General features: G+C 43.3%; 1 pseudogene; it reads right to left on the reverse strand.

The window, feature by feature from the left end:
• The window catches only part of LOC140685363 (H(+)/Cl(-) exchange transporter 3-like), a 39759-nt pseudogene that overhangs the window by 11757 nt on the left and 381 nt on the right, over window positions 1–27621 (reverse strand).

The raw sequence follows: 27621 nt of genomic DNA on the forward strand, positions 1-27621 counted from the left end.
GGCAGCGTGTGGCTAACCATTCTGATGACACGATTTGCTACCTCACGTCTGAGGTAAACCTATTCCCTGACACTGACATTATCTGCTACCCCCATATTCTATTTCTCAAGACAGTAACAAAACTTTAAAAAATATATCCACAGAATAAATGGGAATACAAATAATTCTTAACTTTACCATTTTCTTCATCTTTTAAAAACCTGGGCTTTTTCCTTTGAACTTTTGTGAAAATTCCCAAACTCTGACCCCTTTTGTTCCTTCCTCATTTACCGTTAAACCTGAAAGTACAGTCTCCTCTGACCGCAGGGCGGCCCCGGGCAGGGCTGAGCAGCAGCGCCCCTGATCTCAGCCACGCCGCAGCCACAGCAGCCACACTGCCCGCCCCTCGGGCACCTGCCAGGCCAGCACCTCAAGTGCAACCCGGAATGATGCAAAGTTATTCAAAGCTGCAGTCTTTTCCTGAGCTCAACTGGGCATTCTCTGTAGGCTCTTCTCTTTTCCTCCTTCTTTTTGCTTTAGCAGCTCTTGTAAACTGAAGGCTTCCGGTCTGATCTGAGAAATACTCCCACCCACACCATCTAGTCTCCCCTCTCCAAACAGCACGAGAACTGAAGTAGTTCACAGTCCACCTGCAACAGCCACAGAGGCAACTGGAGGGTGGGGACGGGTTTGGGCATGACCTCCGGCACCGGCTCAGGGCTCAGCATCCCCTACCACCCAGCGAGGAGCATCACGGCAATGGCTGATGGGTACACCCCAGACCTGGAGCTTTGTGGAGGGCGCTGGCCCCCTTGTCAGCACTGCAGGGCTACAGGGGAAGGGCATAAAGAATTCTGGAGGGAAAAACTGGCTTCCTCCTCAGAAGAAGTTCAACTTCTCTCCAAGAAGTCACATAGCAGGGCTAACACCTTTACACTATACTTTCAAGAAGGTCAGCACAGAACACAGCAGGACTCACAGGCTTTCCCAACCTGCATTTAACCAAGAATACAATCTCAGTGATCTTTTCACTTTAAACTAGGTATTACAAGTTAATATTGTAAATCCAAATCCAAAAACTGAAAAAGCAAAACCCTGTGAATCTGATACGAAACAGACCAAAGATGATGGAATTTTTAATAACTTGCATTCAAATGAGCCAACTTTATTAAATACAAGAATGTATTTAGCTGAATGCCCGACACTCACTAAGGGCTTATATATCACGTGCTATTATGAATACTGTCACCTTTACAAGATTTATTTTTCTGAGCCAGAAGAGAAAGAATCGGACTCCAATCTCTGAGAACAATGCCAAATCAAAAGATATGACTACATTCAGCGGGGAGGCAACCCAGAGAAGTGTGAATTCCTTTCTTAAAGAACAGAAGACTTGAAGGTACATAAAGCAGACCACTCGCCCCACAAGCCCAGCCAATCACATGGCACAGCTTCCCTTTCTTCCAGAAACCCACTGCACACGCACGCCCACCCAGTCAGGTGCCGGTGCTGACAGACACACACAGGCGCAGGCAGGTGCACACGCACGCGTTCCTTCAGGAGGGTACCTTTTGCGATCGTCAGGTCTCTTCGGAGGGCAAACCCCACCAGTCTGAGACTCCCTGGACGTTATGAAAGCCATTGTAGCTGGTCTCATTGATCAGGTTTTCTAAGTCATCCACCGCCATGTTGTCCTGCATCAGGACAGCCAGGGGAGGGTCGCTCCTTCGTGGTCTTGTGACATCAGCGGCCAGCGGGGTGGGTGTGAACTCCTTCTTCACATCCAAGAAAGGGTATCCATTTAGCCAGATGTGAGCTTCCTAAATGCCTTCCCTCCCAAAGGCATCTCCAACCCATTTACTGGTCATCACTGCAGCCATAAGGGGAACGATGCACTCCAAGCCTCCAGTGAGCACGAAGACAATCATTGCCAGGGAGACCGTCATCCTGGTCATGCCACCTGAAAGGAGCAAGCATCGCTGGTCAGGGGGACAGGACCCTGCAGGAGAACTCCCGTAACAGGCGGTCAAACACAAACGGTAAACAGGACTTAGTGACAAGGAGCATCATTATTTTAACAAGATCTACAGGAACACAAGTCTTCTTTGTTCAAACACAGAGACTATGAAAATAACATTTCAAAGCCGGTTAACTTCATGAAATAAAAAAAATCACAGCTGACCAACTAACAGTTTGCCACTTTGGTTTACTGCGGTAACAAAGACATAATTTCTCCCCATGAAGTCTTCTTGTTAGTTTTTAAGGAGTTTGCTGAAGCACATCATAGCTCATTTGTTTACTAACAATTTACAGATTAAACTCAAGTGGGCAGAATATTAAATTAATACAGTTCTTTCCTCTAAATCTTTTCAAAATTAGTAAAATATTCTGACGTGTGATTTATGTTAACAGTATAATATCCTTCCATTAGAAAACGCATCTGAACTATTCAAATTATCCACCCAAACCACCGCTCCGAGCTGCCACCTCCAGGCTGAGGCCTCCCTGACCCACATCTCTCCCCCTCCTGCTGAGTGTCCCGTGTCTCCACCCGTCACATCCTACGTGCTCGTCTCATTTTCCAACTGTAGAAAGACACTGGAAGACCCACTATCGCACAAACTACCCCACACTTAAAATCAAACCCTCTTCCCCCCAAGAGAGCTCCCCACAACTCGCTGACCCCAACGCTGGGCCCCACCTTCCTCCCGACAGCCCACGGCCACGCCTGGTTCACCCGCTTGCTGTACTCAAAGTCCAGACTCTCACAAGTCCTACCTGACTTGCTCTGTAAAGGATCTACCTGGGGTCCCTTCCTCACCATTACCGACCCAGCATAGACGCTCAAGACTCTGCTCCTTGACTTAGTGCTCTTTGATCTCACCTCCCTGACAGCAGGCCCCACTGCCTTCCACCCACTTCACAAGCCGCCTTCCCACGTGACTCATTCCCAAGTGCTGCCCTCACCCCGCGGCTCCTTTGCTCAGAAACCTATCAGGGCTTGTCAGCTTACACTGCAGGAAGGTTGAACTCTTCCTCCCTGTTTCTAACCCAAACACAGAAGGGAGAAAGAACCTACGGGGCGTTACACACCTACGCCACACCACGGATGCCCAGGCCCCTTTACAAAGGCTTTTGACCTAACCAACCACTCACTTTACCGGGAACTGTGCGCACAGCTTTGTTTGCGTGTTATCTTCTATGATCCTCGAAAACAGTTGTAGGAGTGGTTGTTATTTGCAGTTTAAAGATAAGGAAATAAAAATCAACAAGTAAAAGACCCTTCCCAAAGTCATGGCACTAAAAATGACAAAGCCACAACAATCCTGCCACAGATCTGACTGACAGCAGACACAACTCCTGACGTGAACCACTGCCTTTTCAGAACCCGGCTCCATCTCCCCAGTCCGACTCTCTCTCCCCAGTGTCCAACGCGCAGTCTCTCCTTCAACACCCTGTTTCTTCAAAGCTCCACGAACACTAAGCATACTCCTACCCAGTCCCTTCGCTTCACGTCACCACCCTCTTTAACAAAGCCATCTCTCTCAGTTCTACTGATCCCTAGAAGAAAGCACACGTCCCAGCCGCCCTGAGCTCTCTCCCTCTAGGTCCCCGCCGAGGTCATGGGCATTCCCAGCTGTCCCTGGTCTTCCGCACTGCTCATACTGTGCAGCCAGCGCTGGTCTCCGCAGCACGCCTCTCGCGGAGGGTGGGCCCACCTCTGCATCACTCAGTGCAGTGCGCCGCACAGAAACGGATGAGCATCTGCTCCTCTGGACAAAAAGGCTCTCTCGTTGCTTTCACTGCATTTTACACTTACAAGATCAATAACTTCTTTACCCAACTTTGAGCCACTGAACAAAACTAAGTCAAAATACCAACTGTAATTAAATACTATAACCGAAGTTTAGCTGACATTTTAAATATAAAAATAACAATTTTTCACGTCCACAAGGACAAGAAACAGACTCTTAAGAAGGTAATGCAGATACTTGGCTTTTCTTGGCTCACAGTGACTCACCACAGAGTCAAGGAAAGGTGCTCTGAAGCTCTGCTGGAACGTAGGTGAGCCAAGGTCCTCGACAAGGAGAAAGAAAAACCTCCCTGGACAGGAGTCAAACGAAGCCTATGTGGTACTGAGACGTCATCTGTCTTGAAGCATCACATGATGTTAAAAAGGTACTAACTATTAGATTTCCACAGTGGCAAGTGTTCAAAGACAGGTAGGATGATGCCACCCACGTGTGTCCGCACCCCCATCCCTTAGACGGGGCCTCCACCTTGGTTACAGCCGAACACACAGACCCCTGACTCACCTAAGCACGCGGCGGCACCCAGCACGGAGTACAGGCCGGGGGTGATGCAGTCGGCCCCGACCTCGCACCACTTCTGGAAGATGAACCAGTCATGCTGGTAGCGGGCCAGCTGCTCTACCGCGATGCCCACCATGCAGCCAGCGATGGCACCGACGGCCATGCTGAGGATGAACAGGCCCAACAGCACCTGCAAGGGAGACCCCGGTGAGCCTGGTGCTCAGGGCAAGCTCCCAGCACAGGGAAAGCACTGTGGCCCTGCTCCTACCGGCCCTGGACAGTCCCACACACCCACATACCAAGTAACAAGCCGCATTCTCAGGCACAAAGAGAAGGGACTCCAGGGTTCCTCGTCCTCCAGCTCAGGTTTCTGAACACCTACCCCTCGTATAAACACACACACACACACACACACACACATGAAGTGATCAGAAGGACAAGAGCTGTTCTTGGTCCAACCCGGCAGGGGGACAAGCTTGAGTGCAGACTGTGGCCGGGAGGCAAGGCCAGCGCAGAGGGCACGCTGACCAGCACAGGTCACCACAAGGACACCCAAACAGAAGGGCTCAAAACCTGCGTCTCCCTCTCCCCCAGGAAGGCCCTGCAGCCCCGTGGGGCCAGGGAAGCCGGGTTACAGGGTCCACACACTGCGCCCGCATGGCTGAGCGCTCTACCTGGAGTCGCTCAGTCGAACAAATTTCAAGGTGTTTCTATTATTTAACCTTTATGACCAGGGGACTAAGACAGAGGACAATGGAAGAGAGAGTCCGTACTTCAAAAACTGACATGGCTCAGGCTGGCTGAAATGAAGCTGTTACCCACCCAGCTACACCATGGACGACCGGTCCTGAGTGAGTGGCAAGGGGCACATGAATCACAGGTGCAGACATTTAGAGACTGGGGGCCGCTGCCATCCCACCTCATTCACATCCTGACAATCGTGCAGGAACTGCACTGACCAGCAAGTCATTAACTAACAACTGCAGCTGCGTCCCAGGGCACAGCTGGGCCTCGGAACAGAGCAGAGTATACAAGGCCCTTGGGCTGCCACCCCACAGTGACACGCGGGCAGAGCACGGGCTCCACAGACAGCCACGCCCCAGTCCCCAGGAGTCTGCCGTTTTGCACAGCCCAGAGAAATCTCGGCATCAGCAGCTGACCTTAAACAGGAGACCATCCCGGGTGACGTGGGTGGGCCCAAAGTCATCATAGATGTCTTACACGTGGAAGGATTTAGGACTAGTGTCAGAACGCGGAGATTAAACAAAGACTTGATGAGCCACTGCTGGCTCTGAAGATGAAGGAGGGGCCACGAGCCCAGGCCCATGGAAGCTGGAAAACGCAGGATGGCCTCTCCTGCACCTCCTCCAGACACCCTGACTCCAGCCCAGTGAGACCCAGCCCAGGTGCCTGGTCTCCGGATCTAAAACAAACGTGTGAGACTCGTGGTGAGGGACTCTGGCAGCAACAGGAAACACAATCACCAACTCTCTGTCTGCGCCCTGGAAGTTCAGAGTGTGCATCCGTCCCCTGCCCCCCCGGGCCTCTGTGATGGCCCAGACAAGAGGTGTGCTGTGGGGCATCCCTGGCTGCAGTGGGAACAGTCCTCTCCTGACACTCACTCTTGGAGCCCTGAGCTGCCATGGGAGGAATCCACCAACCCCGAGGCCACCGTGCCAGGAAGACCAGAGACAGCGAGCGGGGGAGACAGTGCAGGAGGAGCCCAGATGGTCCCCCATCTCCCTAGTGTCTGACCCTGCTTGGTCCAGGCGCCCGACACAGCCTTGTCAGGTGACAGCCACGTGAGGGACCACAAGCAGAGTGTGCCCAGGGAGGCCTCCCTGTACAACCACGCAACACCAAGAGCGTGGTGAGCCATCGATGTCCTAAGTGGAGAGGTTTGGGGTAAGTGGTTACACAGCAAGATAGCATACTCAACAATATATCCAAAAACTCTTTTTTCATTATTTAAAATTAAACCAAACAGATAGCTTTTTCAGTCTACATGTATGAAGCAACCATCTTTAGATAAACATTTCAGTTTGTTCCACGATTACTAGAATATCACCCCCACCAGCAACCACCTTGACCCCGAAGGTGAACACCGTCATTATGATCTCAAATACGAGTGCTAACCCTAACTGCCATGTAGCTGAATACACTCCGAGGCCAGCGGGCCGGTCTGCAGTGTCATCAACAATTTTACTGGCGTTCATGTCGCTTCTGTAGTCACAGAGAGAGGAGGACTCCAGGGCCCTGCAGTCCGTGGAAAGCTCCTTGATGAGGAGGCTCCTTGATGGGGAAGGCTACCACGGCAGTGATGGCCGCGACCACAATGACTTCCAGAACAGGATACTTCCCAAATCTGGTAGACTTGCGCCGCTGACACCAGGCAACGTTTGCCCGAATGGAAAAGGCTCCCCACAGCCCTCCAAACACCCCGAGGAGGATAAAGGAAACAGTTCAAAAAGGTACTGTGGTGTGTGGTGCTCCATGTAAAAGAGGACCTGGCAGCTGTTACCACACAGACTGATGGACCTTAAAACAAACGCCGCCACCAAAGCAGCAAAAAATGACCTCCATAAAGTCTTAAGAGGGAAGTAACAGCTAATCTAAAACAGGGCAATAGGAAAAGAAGAATCAGTGCTGTAATTTTATAAGATATTTCTGATATGTTAAAACTTGAATGGTAAATATCAATGCTCTAAATTTTACTGCAGCTAGAATTTATGTATATTAGATGTTACCGTGGTAAGGAAAATACTATTTTATAGCCATTCTGGCTATCACATCATTACACAAATTCACAATGTCAACTGATGATAAATGTCTAATAATTATTTAAAACACCTAGCTCTGTGTTATTTTCAAAGTGAGTTCCACCCCCCAATTCAATCACGGCAGTTAAAAATAAATGTACCATCACTAACTCCTGCTAGCTTATAAAGAAGTATTTAATTTTCCTCTTCGTTATTAAAGCAAAAGGAATACAAACAACCCAGAGAGAAAAGTATATTTTAAGCCATTCCTAAATCACATTTTTTTCCTTAGTCACATTTTTGTACAAAGGTGTAAAAAGTCTTAAGCACCAATTAGAAAACAAAAGATATTCCACACAAGTGACTAAAATTATTTTCTTAAAATCAGTAACTGCAACAGAAATAATCACACAAGAAAAACTTTAAAAGATGACTTAGAAACCGATTAAAAATTTTAAAATAAAAACAATCCTGTAAGTTAGCCAATAAGGATTGTTTTAAATATTTTCCATTAAGTCAAATTCACTTCTGCCTACTTTTAATTATGTCAACAATGGTAAACTTTAAATAAATACTGACACTTAGATATCAATAATAGTTTAAAAAACTTCTCTCAAGTAAAGAACATATATATTACTTTTTATGTAAGAATGAGTGAAAAATAACTAAGAAAACAAATCTGAAAACTTAAAAACAAAGTCTGTGTCTATGACACGAGCTGTAACACTGGAAAGTGTGCCACAGGACGTCTGTAACAGTACTACACAGAATTTTAATTGCTGGTTTAATTTACCTCCTCCAGGCTAAAAAGAACTCTGATCCGTGCACCAAAAGCTACAGAAACACCTGCAGCCGAGGCAGCGGACAGCACCTGAAAGAGGACGTGGCCTATTTCACAAGTGCTGATAGACTCACGTGCACCAGGCCACACTCCGCATGTCACTCAAACTCTCAAAACGCCACTTCTGAATTTGACTCGCATGTCTCCCTTTTCCCTCCTGACCCAAAGGTAAATACTTCTTTTAATAAGATTATTTTTCCTCCTCTGCTTTAATTGAAAGGTCATTCATGTATTCAATATTCAGTTAAACATCGGTGGGAGATACACCAACGTAAATAAGATGGAAAGAAGAAAAGGCAATGGATGCAGACAATCAAGATGTTTACTTGTGAAGACCGTGGAGAGAGCATAACTGGGGCGGGGAGGGGATATGTTTATTTTTAAAGAGGGTATCAGTTCTTCAGTTTCCAGAGCTAACCATTCCATCGCTAATAATTACTCTACTCCTAACCCTAGTAAAATATACAGGGGACCTGAAACCTCCTGAGTTCCCTACATTTTCAGCACCCCAGTCCTCTGAAGAGACCGCTATCTCAAGCACGGAAAAGCCTCACCTGAATGAGGAACCACTGCCACGCCCGGGCACAGTCCCACCACCCAGAAGCCCTCCGAGCCAGTCACAGGAAGAAAGACCCAGCACCCCGGGTCCTGTCTCCAGCTCCCTTATCCACCATGGGCAGCTGCCCACCTCCCACCAGTGGGAAGCCAAATACACACAAAAATTCACTGGGCATCTATTTACCATGACTTTTCTAAGAGTCTTTATTCCTATGACTGCTTTACTCCAGTAAATATTTGAGGCTACCAAAGCATCTTGTCAAATGGTGAATTTTTACATCTCTGAAAGAGAAACTGGAAATAAATAAAATTAAATTGTAAATGTTAAGAGCATGAACTCCACAGTCAGGTTGCTGTTTGGTAAATTAAAAATGAACGAAGCCTTGTTGTAATTAAATTGCACCTGGCTGGAGAGGGCACACTGGGAGTGCTCCTCTGGGAGAGCCAGGAGAACAAAGGTAACTTAATATTGTTTCTTTCCCTCAGAACTGCAGACAACACATTTAACTGAATCCTCTGATTCTACATTTAACACAATAGAATTTTACAATCAAGCCGACATCCACATACCTATAACTCACACACTTTCAATCCATTTCATAAGTATCTAACAACCATTTAATTTAAAAATGTTAAGTGGGCAGAAGAAGAAAGCGAAATATGAAGCCTAAATGCTTCCAACTAACGTGTAAAGTCTAGTCATTTACATACCAAGGCACCAGAATAAAGTTAATGTCATAAACATTACTAATCATCACAGTGTGTGCATTAAAATCTAGACAAATTTAACTTCTATATTTTCTGATAAATTATTTTTTGTGCTTACAATAAATAAATAAAAATTAAAATCTTTTACCCCCAAAATGTCAAGGTACGATAGCAAGTAAAGGAACTGAACCAGGCAGACACATGCCAGAGGGCCGCCTTAGCCACCAACATGCCACGTTAGAGCCAGGACAGTTTTAGGTCTGGTTCTGAACACACACACACACACACACACACACACACGCAGAGCTGGAGAAGGAGGAGGAGGGGGCGGGGGGAAACAGTGGGTGAGACTTCTCAGTCTGGGAGAAGCAGGAGCGAACCAGCGGCACACGTCACACTTCAGAGCAGGGGAGGCGTGAGGCAGAGCAGAAGCAAAGGGAAAGACTTCTGTGAAACTTAGCTGTGACCAATGGACACCAGCCGTCTGTCTAAAACTTTCCTAAAATACAGGAGCAAATGAGCAGCACTGGGGGCGGACTGCAGAAAGATGCTAGAGATGACTTAAAGAAGAAAAAAGAAGCACAAACGATTCTCAAATTAAACTTTAAATCTGAATACAGAATTTATCCAAGAAGGAAAGAATGAAACATGATCTTTACACTAGGAAATTCTTCGCTGATGTAAGTCTATGTAACAGACATTTATCTGCCAAGACACTTACCTCCCTTTCCTTAGCTTTGTTTGTGCTGTACTTTGGAAAGAGGCAGGAAAAGAGATTTCCGTAGCAACGGGCAACATGCACCAGGGATCCTTCTTTTCCTAAACTCAAACCCGAGGCCACAGCCAGTACTAACTAACGTGATGGTTTTAATCATTAAAGTCCATTTTCCCAAGTAACCTCTGATGATGAATCCACTCAGAATAGTTGTAATCTACAAAGGAAGGATCAAGGCAGCTTAATTTCCTTTAAAAACATAAGAACTTAAGTTATTCTCTTGTCTTATTCATCTTGCAAATTCTGGCACAGATGGAACAACTCATAATGCATTTTTCAGAAGCTTGAAAAACTACACTGTATAGAACAAGTCTGCATGGTACTCTAATCCTCTCCCCAAGCAAGGAGAGAAGGCGACCCTATCTCATGAACAAAACTAAAATGCCAGGCCACGTTAAAGGGATACAGGGTTTAACACAAGGGACATAATTACAGAACCCGGAAAAATTAAATCTGAATATTTCTGTTGTAGAAACATAATATAGTTTGATACATTTTAGACATTCTGTGTCAGAAATAAAGATATTATGCCTTCTCAGAATATTGTAATTATGTGTAATATTTTCCTACATCAAGAAGGATGAGTGACAACTGCTAAATCCTACATGCTATTTCTCCTCATTAAACTTAAAAAAAAGACAGTCTTAATATAGCCTTAAAAATCACTAAAATTGTTTTTAACAGACATGCACTAGAAAAAGCTAGTAACTTGTTTAAGACAGAAAAATAAAAAGAAGAAAAGAAATGAGTTCACATCATAGTTAATCCTAAATACCTTCTTAAGTTACTATCAATAAAAAACAAAATCCAAAATTTTGTACTACTGACCACTATGATCATTTATTTTAAAGTATAAACCAGTTATAAGTATTATCTGCCAATTTCAAGGATTATTAACTTATCTAATTAAAAGATAGTTACAAAAAGAGGATGAATGTGTTCAAACTCAGTTCCTAAGAGCAAAACATCAACTCATTCATCAAAGAACTTTAGGCTGCAAGGTATTTTGCAGGTTCTTGGTGTTTAACTGAGTCTCTTGGGATATTTATTTAGTCATATGCTGAATTAGTGGTGACAAAAAAAAATCAACCTCCACAGAAATGGGGAAGAATTTCTTTCAGCAATGTCTACCATCAGCTTACATTTTTAAAATTTTCTTTTTCATATTCCAGACAAATCACTCCCCAAGAAAAGCCACTACCTTTTACCCCACAGGCAAGAAGCAAGTGTCACAATTACTCAATGTTAATGACACTGAACACTGCACAGCTTACCCCTGGAATCCCAGAGCCACAGGCATACGGAGCAAACACCTTTACCAGGGAGACGGCGAGGAAGGTGAAACTCAAGGCCCAGAAGACATACATTATGTAGTTCATGATATACGAACCAGGACCCTGAAAAGCATCACGATGAACTTCATGGACTGGCACCGCTCACACAAGCACCTGCCACCTAAGCAGCTCGGGTAAAACCTGTGAAAGGCTCCCGGTCACTCCCACGATAATGAAAGCTTTATTAGAACGAAATAGTTACGTGGAATCCAAAAACATATTTGTTATCATACCAAGGAAACAATCTACTTAATATTTCTCTTAGCTTTTTCCTGATTCCTAAAGCCTTGCTGCCAAGACTCTCACCTCACTTCAATCCCTACCCACCCACAAACCACTTTCCAGATACTGTCACTCTCAGCCTCCGTGTTGCTGCAGTTCTGCTGAAGATGGAGTGAGAAACAGCAACTGCCCATCTCACCAGCAGGAGGTACATTCTTTTTGGCTCTAAAATTCAGCTGTGAGAAAATTTTAAACACATATCCATATCAGATCATACAACTATATTTATATTATATAATATTCTAGCCTCAAATTGTTCTTCCCTATAGAACATCAACAGTAGGAAGACAGCCATCTAAATACTGCAGTGCCACGAAGACAAACCCAGGGGTTTCTGCCAGGTATCTCCAGCTAGGAGGCTACGTTAACTAAAACTTCTGGTAATTCACACTTCCCGAACAACCGTGATGCAGTACATGACCCAGCTGCAATGAGCTGACTCCACGTGGACTTTCTGTGAGTGCACGGACCCTCCCGCACGTCTTTTCCACGACAGGAAATACATCTTATACCATAACGCAGCAGACCTGGGAGCGCGCGGTTAGCTAGCAGGTGCTTCTGGGAGCACATGCACGTATTTCACTTGCTGCCCTGTACTCGCATATTTTCCGTTCTATCCCAAAATGCGTCTTCCTCTTTATTCTGTAATGCAGCCGCAGGCATCTCACACGTGATGAATTCTGTAACTGCGTGCACTGGGGACTCACTTCCCTGTGTCAATGACCAATGCACTTGGAGCCAGAGCGCGCCTCACCTCCACCTGGCCGATGCCCAGCTCGGCCCACGCCGTCCACTGCAGACACCTGCCCCTCTCCTTGAACGCCGTCTCGTTGGACCCCCAGCAGCACTGCCCGTGGCTGTACCACGGTGCGCTGAGGCACACGCTCTCCTTGAGGTGGGTCATCCAGTCAGCAGCGATGCCTATCAGCCCAGCCAGCGCCCCTGGGGAGAGGGGGCGGATGCAGGGGTCAGGCCCTTTTCAGGGAGTCAAGAACGACCAGGTTAAAGGGGTCCAAGAAAGCTGGGGGCCCCCTATGAATAAAGGGCTGTGAAGGGAAGGGAACACTACAAATTTAAGAATTCCTAATCTTTGTTATAAATAAGTTTATTTATATATTACTTTGTTAAAACTGTAAATAACTCATCTTTAAAATTGTTATTTCTTTGTTTGAAATTAAAACCAATTACATCATTCAAATTCATGGTTATTTTAAACCGGTGTCTGAAAGATACTAAAACATCTTCCAAAGACAGCCACCTGGCAGGAAGGTCTCAACTCTGCTGGTGAAGTCAGAGTTTTTACTAGTGTGTTTCAGAAACCCAATACACAGATTGACAAATGATGTCAGTCTCATGAAAACGTAATGTCCATTAGAAATAACTCGTGGAACTCACGGCAGTAATGCCTTATTGTGACAGATGATCAGTTTTCTTCTTCTAACAGAAAGCCAAATATACCAAGATCATTTTACGAACAATACAAGAATACACAGATCTGTGGTCAAAATCTAGGTCCTTCTCATGTGAAAAGACCAATGGGTCAGACAGGTGGTGGCCATCGCGACCCCAGTGCTTCTCTACTTGCCGCAAAGTTTTCACTTCCCTTGAGTTCTTCTGCACGTCATCTCCTCTGGTGGAGCTGAAGGTCATGAACACTGTCAAAGCTTCAAGTGTGTTTTCAGACCTTCACCTGCTGTCACGTCCCCCACAAAGAGCCTTGGCGGGCGCTCTGCAGCTCGGAGGTCAGAGCATGGGTCCCTCCAGCCCCACGACCTCAGTCTGGTCACGCACCCTCTCCGTGCTCAGTCCCCTCGCTGCCAGACTGAGCCCAGGGGACCGCCATGAGTTTTACAAGCACGGAGAGCTCTGGAGCACTGCGAGAGGCCTGGGAAGCACCCAGCATGCACTAGCTATTTATTATGCTGTTCACACTGAAGGTACTTTGCACTGATCATCTGGTCCAAATCACTGACCTTACAGGTAAAGAAATAGTGAGAAAGAGCAACCGAGCTGGCTGGACACGTAAGGGACGTGGCCGAGACTGGGAGTCTGGAGCCTCCTGCCTCTTAGGCTTATGTTTAAGGTGTGTTGAAGAAACAAAACACATGCTTTTAAAAATCCACAAGTACTTGAAAAAACTGCAGTTAGGAAGGGAGAACTACTTACTGTCCTGTTAAACAAAAAAGAATTGCATTAAAAACTTCCTTTACCTGATGCCAGCCAGCCCTGTTGGTGTCACCACGAGCCACCCTGACCACGCGTCACACAAGCTCTTCGTTATCTCCCACGCTCATTCTTTCTTTTTGCTGTTGATCTGAAATTGGAAATGTTTACGTTTCATTTTTCAGACTATGAATAGAAGCCACAATTCTAGAATCTAACAACCATCTCAGTTACTACACATGTTACAGCACTTTCTAAACTAAACAATGGGACAGGAGAATCTGGGGCAGAATCAGTGTCAAACAGCTGCTACACCTGCAAACCAGACAAGCACCCACCCAGAGCCCTGCATCTGTAGCAAGAACCTCGGAACTCGAGAGCAAGGGGGTCCACAAACCACATCAAGTCTCCTGGTAGGAAGAGCTGAGTCCAGGTTTGGTGCAGGAACCAGGCAGGTTGAGTCTTCCCCAGAATACATCAAAGTCCACTAAGCCGTGTCAAAGGACACGGCACCAACCCAAACAAGCTTCCCGCAGTCAAAGCTGGAACACTGTGGGCATCACGAAGGACAAGCTGTGCTGCGTACCCCGCCTCAAATGTGTTCAAGCGCACGAGTGCATGAAGACGCAGAAACAAGACCCTGCCGGGCCCGCCTGGTGGCTGCTTGGGAGCCGCGTGGTTTCACACTTCCTCCCTCCTTCCTGTACAATTCAAACGTGAGGGTACCCCACAATCGGGTGAGGGAAAGGCTCTCTCTATGGAAATAGTCAAGCTAGTAAATAAAATAGGAATAGAATTAGATTACAGCATTGCTCAAGATACTGAAATAAATATTTGAAATGATACAATGTTTATCTGCCTCCAAGTAACCTGGGGTAGAAGGACTACAGGATAGGCAGGAACAAGCACTGAGAAAGTTTTTTCTTTTAATTCGACGTTTTAAGAACAACAGTAAGAACAGTTCCATGTAGAACTTCCCAGCTTCCCAAGGGTTTAGGCTTATATAAGCACACATTAAAGTGCTGAAAATGGTATCTGACCTCCCTAGGGAGAGAGATGACGGATGTGAAGAGCTGGGACGCTCACTGACTGCTTCACGTATGGTGATGTTACTTGCAGTGTTTTCCAGGGCCGTGGACTACTTACACAATCAGAGAAAAAAGCAACATGCTGTGGTTTCTTTTAGTTTCAATTTTCACTAAAATTTTCTGAACACGGTGTCTTACGGATCCTCTTCCACCCTCACTTTAGAACACAGTCAGATCCTCCCTGATGTGCCCATGACTCTCAAGTTTCATCCTTCCAAGAACAAATGCGCTCACCTACCAATCACACAAGACACAGGGCGTGCGGTGTCTGATTCAGGCACGCTGGGCTGACAGTGGCTCCCATGGCTACAAAATCATCCACCAAAGTTCAAGGGACTTTAATGTAACAGAAGACCAAAAGTTCCCTGATTCAGTCTCACATCACACACTGCAACTAATCTTTAAGAAACTACCACCTGTCAGCGTGGTGCAGGGTCAGAGGAGAATATCCACAAAGATCTGAAAAGGTTTTTAAAACACTCTCGGCTTTTCTAACCACACGTTGTGTGAGGCTGGATTCTCTTCATAGATGAGAACCCAGCAGTTTTAAATAAACCAGACGATAATGAATGAGATTATAAAAATGTAACACAATGTTATTCCCTCATTAAATATTCTGTATTTTGGAAAATGTAGTTATTTTCATAAAACTTTTTTTAATAATTTCATTCTCTTTATATAGTATTATTGGGGGGACTTAGTTTATCATTTATTTATTTTTAATGGTGATGCCGAGAACTGAACCCAGGACCTTGTGCATGCTAAGCACACACTCTGCTTCTGAGCTATACCCTCCCTCCTCATAAAAATGTTTTTTATGCTAAAATGTAATGGGTTTGTCAGTTATTTTTTAAATGAATTAATATTCTTTTACATTTCTCAGTTTTAGTATCTAATATGGTAAATACCTATTAATATAACCACATAAACAAAAGCTCAGGCATCCTCAACAATTGTCTAGAGTTTCAAGAGGACCTGAGATGAGAAGGTTTGAGAACTACTGGTCTTAGAACACTGACTGCATGTATTACGTCCTATTTTCAGTTATACCTATTTAAAATGTTTCCAGAAAAGGTAAATATTGACTGCTGAATCTCAGAAGCAGTACTTTTTGTAAACAATATAATCTAATTTCAATTTCAGGTTTCATACACGTGTACATTAATATGAAAGTTTATGACTAATTTGCACAAGTAGTTATTTACAAGTAAATTTCAGAGCTTAAATTTGTAAACAGTCTTTTGGAATTTGGAATTTTATTTTCAAGAATTATTTTTCCCCTTTCAAAATTTGTTTTTGTAAGCCTCCATCAACAACAAAACACAACACCTAAGTTGTAGTTTTTAGTGAAAGCTACTCTTCTTTTGATTAGTGATTCACTACGACATTCAACATGCCCTACAAAGGACTTAATTGGAGACATACTCAGAATTTAAAACCACGGAAGCAGGTAAGAGGAAGCAAACCCCACGCCACAAAAGCCTCCTTCTCTAACAGCTGGAACCACGGCCGCAGCCTCCGCGCTGCTCCAAGCCAAGCACTATGCTGACCTCCAGGTTGGACCTTGGCTTGATCCTCCCCCAGCTCACATGCCATGGTTCCCCTCCCTCCCTATTTTGTCTCATGACACTTCAATTCTAAGCTACTTCAAATCCTTTCCAGAAAGACAGGGGATATTAAAAAAAAAACTTCTAAAAAAAAGTCACATAGAGAAAAAAAGTATTATTTATAAAACAAAGAAATTTACTTACATCTACTTATAATGTGTAACAAATTTTGGCAAGCTGAGGTCACTGGCAGAAAGTCATTATGAAATGATCTAATTATGCACTGTACTTTAAAAGCTCCTGGAAACGCTCACCTGCTGTGCCTCTCTCGGCCCTTACACTTCTCCCACACCCAGTCGATGGTGTGGAAGTCATGATACGTGCAGACACCCGGGATCGGCTCATCCAAGAGGTCCAGCAAGTGCGTGGAGCCACTGATGCTGCCTCCATTGGTCACGGTGTAATGAGTCCCTACGGAGCAAAATAGGAACAAGGAGCCTGTTTTATGAGAGACAATGGTGAACTGTGCAACCTTCTTAGCAGCTCATTAGTGATTCATAAAGAAACAGTATCACTTGAAATAACTGCAATAAAGTAGAGGAAGGAAAGCATTAAGAAAATGGAAATAAAGCAGAAAGACTATGGCCTATCCTTTCAAACTCTTGCTGGAGAATCAAACACACCTGCCTAACAGTCATTGTAAGCTCTGGGGGCGGGAACTCTGCTGAACTTACTATTTGCTATTGATTATGGCACAGACTCTGCAAAGTTAGTTAGATAATGACTTACAGAAGATTGACAAATCGAAAGTTATGACTGTCATCTGGTAGAATGTAAATGATTTCTGTCTAGTAGAAAAGAAAATCCCCAGCTGCAGTGCTGGTTCTGCTGTTTAACTCCGACCTGTAACAAAGTTCTTCCTCCCATGCACTACCAGTGTCCGGGAGCCTCACGCATCCTCCTCTGAATCAGCTCCTCATCCAGCTGGTCCCCTCACCAGAGTTACAGAAATCTTTGACAAGTGTCCACTATATACCTTATAAGAGTGTAACAGACTTGAAGCTACAAGGAAGGAGACTGAAAGACAATTCACAATAAAGAAATGAAAATGGCTCTTAAACTTGGAAAGATGGTCAATCTAACACAAAAAAATGAAACAGAGAGAGGGGAGGGTACAGCCCAGTGGTAGAGTGTGTGCTTAGCATGCACAAGGTCCTGGGTTCAATCCCCAGTACCTCCATTAAAAAATAAACAAACAAACCTAATTATTCTCCCCCCAAAAATAAAATAAAAAGTAGAAGTGCATTAAAAAAAAAAGAAACACAGATCAAATCTATAATTTCATTTTCTTCTATCAGATTAGTAAAGATAAAAACAGTTGGCTAGTGCACTGAGTTGGCAAAGTTATGCAGAAAAGGGCCCCTGCCACAAAAATCATTAGTTCCAATATAAAATGGTATAACCTCTTTGGGAAGGCAAAGCTACACAGATGCCCTCCAACCCAGCAAGCACACCTCCAGAATTTTTCAGCACTTAAACCTGCATAAATCCATAAATTATGCACAGGGGCAGGACACCTTCCCAGTGCTCTAGAAAGCAAGCACAATGAAGGCTAAAGCGCTTATGATCTGAAAGAGCGGTCGGCAAAGGAGCCGGGGCGTAAGCACGTGAGATTTTGGAGGCCGTACAGTCATAACAACTCAACTCTGCCACAGAAGCACTGAAGAGGTCATGGACAACACATAAATGAACGGATATGGCTGTTTCAATCATCACACTTTATTTACGAAACACGTGAGAGCAAGGTGTGGCTTGACCCCAGACCTGCAGTCTCCACAGCACAAGCCAAAGTCACCTGAAGACATTTATCAAGAACTTTCTACGTAAGTGGCACTCTTCTAGATAGTACAGGAGATACAAAGGTAACAAAAATATCATCCCTGAGTTTAAGGTACAAGTTGGGGATTCCAAATTCAAAATATACTTTAAAACCAAGTTCTAACATCAAAGCACTAGAAAGTCAATTTTAGTTGCGTTACCTATGTTTAATTTGTGATAAGGAAATCTTAAGACTGAAGTATCTATAACTAGGTGGGATTAGTCTAAGAAAACTTCTTTAAGAACGTAAATTTTAAGTTGTAATTTGAAACCATCATGCTACGGTTTCACAATAATTACAGCTAAATATTTGATGTTAGATATGTTTATACCTATTTCTGAAAAAAGAAACATGTATGTGATATGAATACTGACTGTGAAAGACAGTTTATATTACACCATTAGGAAAGAGTTTGAAGGACAAAAACCAGGCTAGCTAAGAAACAGTCACCCTAACCCAAGAGTGAAAATTAGCAAACTTGAGTGTTTCACTGCTAGTGGAAGTAAAGACTGATGCAACCATATGGAAGGACAATTTGGAAATATCTATTAAAATATAAAGTTTCCACTTATAGGAATCAATTCTACAAGTGCACAAAGACTTAAAAGTTTTCACTGAAACTTTATTTGTATACTGCAAAAGTCAAACCAACAGAAATGTCCCATTCATTGATAATTAAATGAATGATGGACATCTGTGCAATGGAATACAACGCAGCAGTTAAAAAGGATGTAGCCCAACATATGATCTAGGAATCCCACTCCTGGGCATATATCTAAAGAAAACCCCAATTCAGAAAGATACATGCACCCCAATGTTCACAGCAGCACTGTTCACAGCAGTCAAGACATGGAAGCAACCTAAATGTCCACTGATAGATGACTAGATAAAGAAGCTGTGGTGTATATATACACGATGGAATATTACTCAGCCATAAAAAAGAATGAAATAATGCTATTTGCAGCAACATGGATGGACATTATCATACTAAGTGAAGTAAGTCAGACGGAGAAAGACAAGTATCATATGATATCACTTACAAGTGGAATCTAAAAAAATGACACAAATGAACTTATTCACAAAACAGAAACAGACTGCTACCAACCGCCCAGATTCTAGTCCTACCTAGCTAAGTAACTTTGGACAAAGTCGTCTTTAAATATTAAGCATCTATAAGGTATATGTTATTACCTTACAATAAAGATGTATGTATAAGCAAAAAGGCATTTAGAATTTTTCTAAAGCCCTAAAAACTTAGCAAAGCTGGTACATAATTTTTCAAATAGGTGATTTTAGCATAAGTGATTAGATTACATCTTCATATTCTGTGGCAGTAATACAGTCCTCATGCCAAAAATAAACACCTAAAAGTGTGTCATTTAAATGAAAATGTACTAGTTGATACAGAACACAAGGTTGATGGTATACACAAACACTGTAAAAATGAAACCTGTTCTATTTTGTGGCTTCTAAGAGAAGAGCAAAATTCCCAAACTTCTCTTCTACAAGTCTGATGGTTTAAACTGATGTGTGTCGTCTTTTGTTTACCCACAAAGAAACTACCATAAATGCTGAGCCATTCACAAAATGCTCGCGTGGCAAAGCTGGGATCTGGATTTTCCCCTGCCACTCACTATCAGTATTGCCTCGATCAGAGCAGAAGAGGGTCTTGAATCAACTGGGGTAGGTGGAAGGGAGGTGCCCAGAGCCACCGTGCCAATACGGGGACCAATTCTATGACTGTGCAGGCAGAAGTCAAGTGAACTGCAATGTAGGCTGCAATCTGTCCTTCCTGATCACTCAGAGAAGCAGTGAGAATAGGAATTAATACAGAAAGGGTTACAATTTTAAACAATGAATGCTGCTTCTGCCCACCTGGTAACCCTTTCCCCGTCTTTCTGAAACAAGCCAATTATTTTTTGAAAACTTCTAGCGAACACTGAATGCAGGATGTCAACCAGAGCATCTTCCCCTCCCCAGCTAAGGAAACAGCACGCCACCCAGGGTGGGCTCATCAAACTCCGTCTCCTGGATATGCAAGCCTCGAGTAGAGTGATACAAAGACAGGGGAAGTCTATTAATCTTAAGGACTGAACTTTAAAGGACACAGGACAATTCCTGTTACCTAGATCCCTAGACCTCGGACTGTAAGAGTGAGATCTGAAAGTAGCAGCACCCAAAATTAAGACAAAAACTTTTCTGGAGGTCTGACCGCCAGCTGCCAGCGACCACCCTTCTACTATCTAATGGCTGAAAACAGCATCTAGAAAAGACTAAAGATCACTTTCTTTCCAGAGTGGCCTCGTAGAGAGATTCTGCGACCTTAGCACACTCTGAGGTCAGAAAGCCCAGAGTCACGTTCCAGCTGCACTGCGTGCCTGGCTGCAGGCGCAGCACAGACCACTTAGTAACCTCTTACAGGCGCCTGGGTCTTCTCGCCTGCTTCCAGAGCGTGGGGCGTGGACCAGAGGTAAAACACCTGTTAATAACCTTGACAAATAGGAGATCAATAAACGCAAGTTATCGCTTCTGCTCAAATATTTTGGCATTTAGAATTTCATCAAGCTGTATTTCATTACTCACATGGTATTAATCTTAACCAAAAGAATAATAATATGACAAAGAGGAGAAAAAAGTGTTTCACAAATTTAAGCTCTGGGTTCGTCTACAACTGCATACTGAGCAAAAATTCTGTAGATTTTTAACAGATAATCAAGCCTGGTATGGACAGAAAAACAAATTTCTAGAATGCATGTTCAGTGACCAATCTTTCCACAAAGCGGACATTCTATAATTTAGATATCACAACAATACCTCATAGTTCAAGCATGACTAACACTAAAACACCTCAGCCAGGAGGGAAAACTGTCCAGTCAATGAGCTGTAACTGGCCTGCAGCCTTCTTGCAAAAATAACTTCATTGATAAGAGGACTTTTTGCCTTGTTTATTTTTTCCCTAGACACAAAACTTTGTAAATTTCATGCACACCCATGTAAACACAGATTTATTGTTTATTAATATCTATAATCTAAACAAAAAGTTTAAAAATTATCTGTAGGAAAATTAAATTTTACATTATTATTTAAAGAAATATTTTCACCAATGGGTAAATAACAGTCTTTTCAACAAACGATGCTGGGACAATTGGCTCCCTACATGTAGAAGAACGAAGTCAGACCCTACCTACCTCGCACCATACATGAAAATTAACTCTACACAGGTCACAGACCTCAATGTAAGGGCTGAGGCTGTAATGCCTAAAAAGAGGAGTAAATCTTTGTGATCCTGGGAGTAGGTAAAACAAGCACAGGTGGCAGAAGAACACACATAGTAAACCAGATGACATCAGAATCAAACCAACCTTTCCCACCTAGCGGCCAGGTGCTGTGTTGTGACGATAAAACAGCTAACACGCCCTGAGCGCGCACGGTGTGCTATGTGTGGTTCTCAGCACTTCACATGTATTAGCTCATTTAACCCCCGCAACAACCCAGGAGACAGGTATTAAGATCTCCATTCCATCAACTAGAAAGATGAGACCCAGAGAGTTACGAGACATGCCCAAGGCCACACAGCTAGTGAGCAGTGGAACAGGGATCCAAACTCAAGCACTCTGGTTCCAGAGATACTTCTTACCACTACACGCTGTACGGCCTAAAATACTGCCTAAAAATAATTCTATGGTTTATCTGCTGGCAGGTTTTAGGACACGTGGACACGCCTCTTTCCAAGCAGGTTAGGAACTGTCAGGTGCTACCTCCTCCCAGGAGGCACGTAGCACTCAGACTATCAGGACAGCCCAGCCGCCATCAGAGCCCCCTCTGCCTCTGGCTCCAGATCGCCTTCTGCTGCAGCAGCTGTCACCAGCACTGCTCTGGTACCGGCCTCACACCCCGTGCCTCAGCAGAGGTCTAGGACAGAACACGCCCTCTTCCTGTCCTCGGGTAGTTCCAGACTCATCTCTGGCACAGGACACCGACCCAAGTGCCCCTCCAGGTATATACTTAGAAACTGATTTTCAGACTCTTTTGACTGTGGCCCACAGAGCAAGAAACATTTCCCACTGACACAGTGTACAGATACACACGTGAGTAAAACCAAAGTTTAGCATATTTAATATCTGGCATATATTCTTATATTTCCACTTTCTATTTCCTTCCTTCCTTCCTTTTTTAAAATACTGGTCACAACCCAACATGATGAAACCTGTAATTCGACAAACATAACTACAGAAATATAGACGTTAGTGAAATTACCTGCTTTCCCCATAAATAAAAGCCTTTATATTCCCACCCACTAGTCCTCAACATATATTTGCTGAACTGATCTGAAAAAAAAATACTAAACTGTTACACTTAAAACTGAATGAATCCATTAGTAAATTTCACCATCACACACCTTCAGCAGTCTACGCCTCTTCTCAAAGAGGAACATCCAAACAGTAGTTCTACATGCAAAAGTAGGTATTTATTTGTCTGCTGAGACTGCTACTTGTTACCTCCGGGGTCAATCCCAAAAGATGTGACAGCAGTGATCCCTGCCACTTAAGCTTACAGGCAGATGACTAACCTATCACACACACACAAAACATACTTTTTAAAAAGAAGTTATGAAAGAAGGCAGGCAGAAATCTAAAATTCTACATATTCCCTGACAACCCAGTTTCAACCATACATTTGGAGCCGGAAGTCTAGTCCCCAGTGTGTTTTTCCCTTCCCTCGGCCACCTTACTGGTAAGAAATGGTCACCCTGGTGAGGGAGGGGAAAGTGAATGTGGTAAGCTGATAGTGGAAGTTCCAGAATGTCAGCAAACGGCCAAATGAAAGATGAACAGGGTAACACAGAGCCTGTACTCAGCAGGTGGCCAACTACACGTCTGCTGGATAAATGAAGGTAATGGAGCATTTGCTCTTTAAATTCATCCCACCACCCCCAGTCACATTTAACTGCTGTCTATTTAAACTGCAAAGACTTGGAAGGTAAAGCCAACTGTCAGCAGCAGAAGACTCCTCCTTAGGATGGAGACCCCACAAAAGGTGGGATCTTCCCTGCCAGCTGGAAAGAATTCACAGCTGAAGCAGAGGGACACAGCAAAAGCTGCTTTCTTTCTCAACCGAGGAAACGAGGAAATGGAAGGAAAGTGCTGGAGAAGGGAGAAGGGAAGAAAAGTGCTTAAGTGAGGAAAAGGCGCTTGAGTGGGGAGCCGGCAGCCAAGCTGGCCGGTGGAGACAGCTCCACCTGGGTCGGGCCATGTGGACTTTTATGGGAGGTTTCTGCCATCATGTCCTCCTTCTGGGTGTGATGGAGCCAGTCAGCCCTTGTATGGGCCTTTCTGGTTGTTGTCATGGCAACAGCCAACTGTTGTGGCACTGGTGGGTATGTCTTTAACACATTACCACGAGCATATAAGGAGGCCCAAGGTCCACTGGAAGCCAGATCCTCTGCCATCTTGGTTCTAACAGGTTCTGTGTCCTCTCTCTGAAGCTGCCTCCTGAGACTTAGATAATAGTAACTGGTTTGTAGTCCAGGGAGGGGCAGGGGTATGACCCTGGGGGCAACAGCTTTGGTAACAAAAAGGAAAGTTGCTTTTAGTCAGAATGCCTGCAACCTGGTGGACCCAGTATGCCCCCCCAAGAAACCATCTCCAAAGATTCTGTTGAGCCATGAAAGTTTTAAAGGGAAACGGGGGAGTAATCTCAGTTAATCAATGAGACAGGTGTTCAGAATCGTCATTCCCCTAGTGCCTGCAGGCTTGTCCTATCAGCTGCTGGAGTCTTCTCTTCTATGACTCAGGGAGGCCTGGGAGATGTCAGGTGTTCTACAAACAAGAGGCAGGGGTTGGGGGGAAGCCCACAGAGTCCTGCTTGACATCAAAATCCCAAAGTTGACAGAGGATACACAATCAGTAAGTGGCGATGCTGAATTACCCAATTCACTGTCTCCTTCTCCATTCTATCGACACTTGAAAATAAAAGGCCGTATCCGTAGGCTAGGGTGATAAAGCGGATATTAAGACATCAGCATAACTGAAAACAAGTTCCACGTTTGTTTAGGACCTCTGCATGTAAAGTGATTTGTAAATCACATAAATTAGAAGACTCATGAAACTTGCTCTTTTAAATGGAGGCAGGAATAAATTGATAAACTAAAGCAAATCCATTTTGATCTAATTAAGGTTGTAAAGAACTGCAAAAAACTACAAATTAAACATGTCTATTGAAAAACAGAAACAAAACTTTAAAATACAGTTGAAGCCACCAGTCTCCTGTGGCCTCATATCAGCACAAAACAGAGACTCCAATGCTGGGAAAACAGGCAAAATCCCAAATCTAATCTACGTGGCAGGAGATCTGCTCACGTTTTGATACTTTGAAACACAAAGCATTTTTAACCACAGCAAGCTATGAGATGGTATAAAATTAATCATACTAAGAGTGCCAGTTATTTTTAGAAAATAGAACTACAGGCAGTATATGAACCACATTTTACTGAAGATTTTAAATCCATATACTGTGGCCAAAGTAAACTTAAACACAGTTTTGTTTTATACTATTTTAGAATACAAAGAGTTTCTGATCTCAAATAATCTCTATTTGTCTTTTTAATTTATAGACACTTTAGATGAAATAATTTGTAAGAAGAGACTCAGTTTTGTAGTTGACTAAAAGTTAAATAAGGACCTGAATCCCAAAATCATTTTACAAAGAACCTATAGGATTGCTTCTGTGGCTATAAGAATATCATCTAACACCTAGATTTCCAAATAATGTGCAAAAAGTGCTAACTACTGATACTTTTAGGAGGGAATAAAAATGAACAAATTCATCTATTATAACAGGAAGAAAAAAGCTTTACTTAAATAGATCTCTATGCTAATGGATGTCAAGAAATGATTTCAGGTAGAAATGTACAAAAAATAAGACCTCAAACTTTATTTCAAAAGGAAAGCCACACTTGCTGTGGTTTGAGACTGCTACAAGCCTGGCCTTCAAGGTCCTCTAGGGTCGGGCCTCTTCCCTCCTGAAGCACCCCTTCTACTGAGGCGCAGACCAGCGAACAGCACACTAGGCACTCCCTCCCACCAGAGCACGTGCGCTGCTACCCTCTCCACCAGGGATGCCCATCAAATCCCCATGTGCACGTGCAAACTCCGCCAACTTGGATAACGCTCAAAAATGGGGGACTGTAACAGTTCCTACTTCACGATCTGTGACGAGGATTAATGTCTTGTTACACATAAATGAATTCCTACACATAAAGCACTCACAACAGCGTCTAAGTACTAGCTGTTGTTAATTTCACTATTACTACCACCATGGGTTCTCCACAGCACCCGATAGTAGCTTTCAGATGCAGGAGCTCAATAAACACTTCCAATGAAACAAGAAATATTTAAATGATGCTGAAGGTCCCCCAAATCAAACCACTCTAAGGGTCTGTTAGAGTCATTCAACCTCCAAGCTACCTAAACGTCATTAACAGGGAAGAAAGAGCATAAAACTTAAAATCTAAATAAACCAAAGGTTATTTTCCCTGATAAAATTGTAAGAGACATTTTATGAAAGAACTTAACTTTCTGTACAGGAAATATACCCCAAAAGATAATAATTTCTAAAATGTCACCTTAATTTCTGATCTACCAGCAATATATTAACAAATTCTAATCTCCGTGCATTTCCAGTGTTACTATTACTCACTTAAATAGGAACCTTCATCACTTACCATCTCACTGTGACAAGTGGCATCAAATTTAGTTTGCTCCACAAAGGTAATCCCTAACTCCAGCACTCAGGGATTCACTAAAGACTCGTGTTTACTTTGCTGCTATGCTTTATAATTTTATACTTTGATTATCTGCCTCCTCACTCTTGATCAGCCCCAAGAGATGTTTCTAGTCATTCTAATTCTGTCCTCACAGGGAAGCTGACTCCTCTTCTTTATTTATGTTAGCTGCCTGTCTCCACATCTCCAGTTCCTTTGTTTTGACCCATGGCCACAAAAGGTCATAAACTATGGATAACAAATAACCTCGAATCCATAGATACGAGCATACTACAGTAGAGTCAAGTGAGCCTAATTCCCAGCTTGGTCTGCACTACAAAGACACAATGTTACTTTCAAATAACACTGGCTTCTGCTAACTGAGTAAGTGCTCATCAAAGGATAAGGAATCTGCTTAGGCTGCCAAGAGTGGGACTGATTTCCACCTTGAGCAAAATTCCTGAAGGACTATTTATGAAAATATAACAGAAATAAAGAGCTTATATTTTAGTAATAACCATACCAGTAACCATGCCTACTCTCATATAAGCTATGACTTCTTTCCCATGCAGAGGTGGGGTCCATATATACATTCTGTCCAAGATGGTCAAATTTAACACTAGGAATTTAAACGTCCCAAGCCCAGGTCTTCTGGTTTATTATAAATCAACAAACAAATGTTATAATAGCTCAGAGAAAACACAGTTTAATTACTGATTAACAAATACTGCGACATTTTAACGGTCACCATTCATTCACGTAGCTTCCTGTTTAAAGAAAGCCTTACCAAAAAAAGGAATCATGGGAACAGAGGAAAAAGGAGAGCTTAGGAACACATTTGAACTGGAAAAACTAACAAACCCAACAATTCTGGGTGCTAAGACCATTAAATTTTAATTTCTTTGTGCTTTTAGATATTTCCCCAAATGCACCAGAATAATTTATATGTACATAAATGTATTTTACTAGAAGGTAACTAACAGAAAGCACAACATACGTAACATGATCGTCATATATTTTTTCTCAAAATCTGAAAATCAAGCTTTTACTAGCAACAGAATACTACAGGATATATATAAATAATGTTGCCACTGTTCAGAGCCTAATACTGTCTGGTCTGGTAGACACAGTGCAACCGATAAATATTTGTTAGGTATGTTACCATTTTTTAATCCTAATGGAACTTAATGCTTTAAAAAAAGTGTTCTCAGAATACAAATCCTATTTTAAATAAAAGAGGCTAAACACGCTCAGGAAAATCATGACTTCCTTATTTTCTTCATAAATTAAAGTTCAGATTAAACCATAAAATGAGTTTACAACATCATGCAGGAAATTCAAACTAATGTGGCTCATAAACGAAGTCATCTAGCTAAGAGATTTTTCTTCCGGTTCAAGTATCTTTCTAGAACTGTAAGCCTATTTTTAGAATAATCAGTCTAAGAAAAATGAAAAAAAAAAAAGGCAGTTTAACATGTAATCAGTTTTGGCAGTGCCTGCCAAACGGTTTACATGAATGCTGGGCGCTTTTCTGGTTTTCACAAACTACTATTATTTTTTCTGACGTGTGAAAATTATCCTCTATGTTTTCATCGAGTAAGTTCTTACGAGAGCCCTGTGGCAGGCACTGTAG

Source organism: Vicugna pacos, chromosome 27 (assembly GCF_048564905.1).
Source record: "Vicugna pacos chromosome 27, VicPac4, whole genome shotgun sequence".
NCBI lineage: Eukaryota > Metazoa > Chordata > Mammalia > Artiodactyla > Camelidae > Vicugna > Vicugna pacos.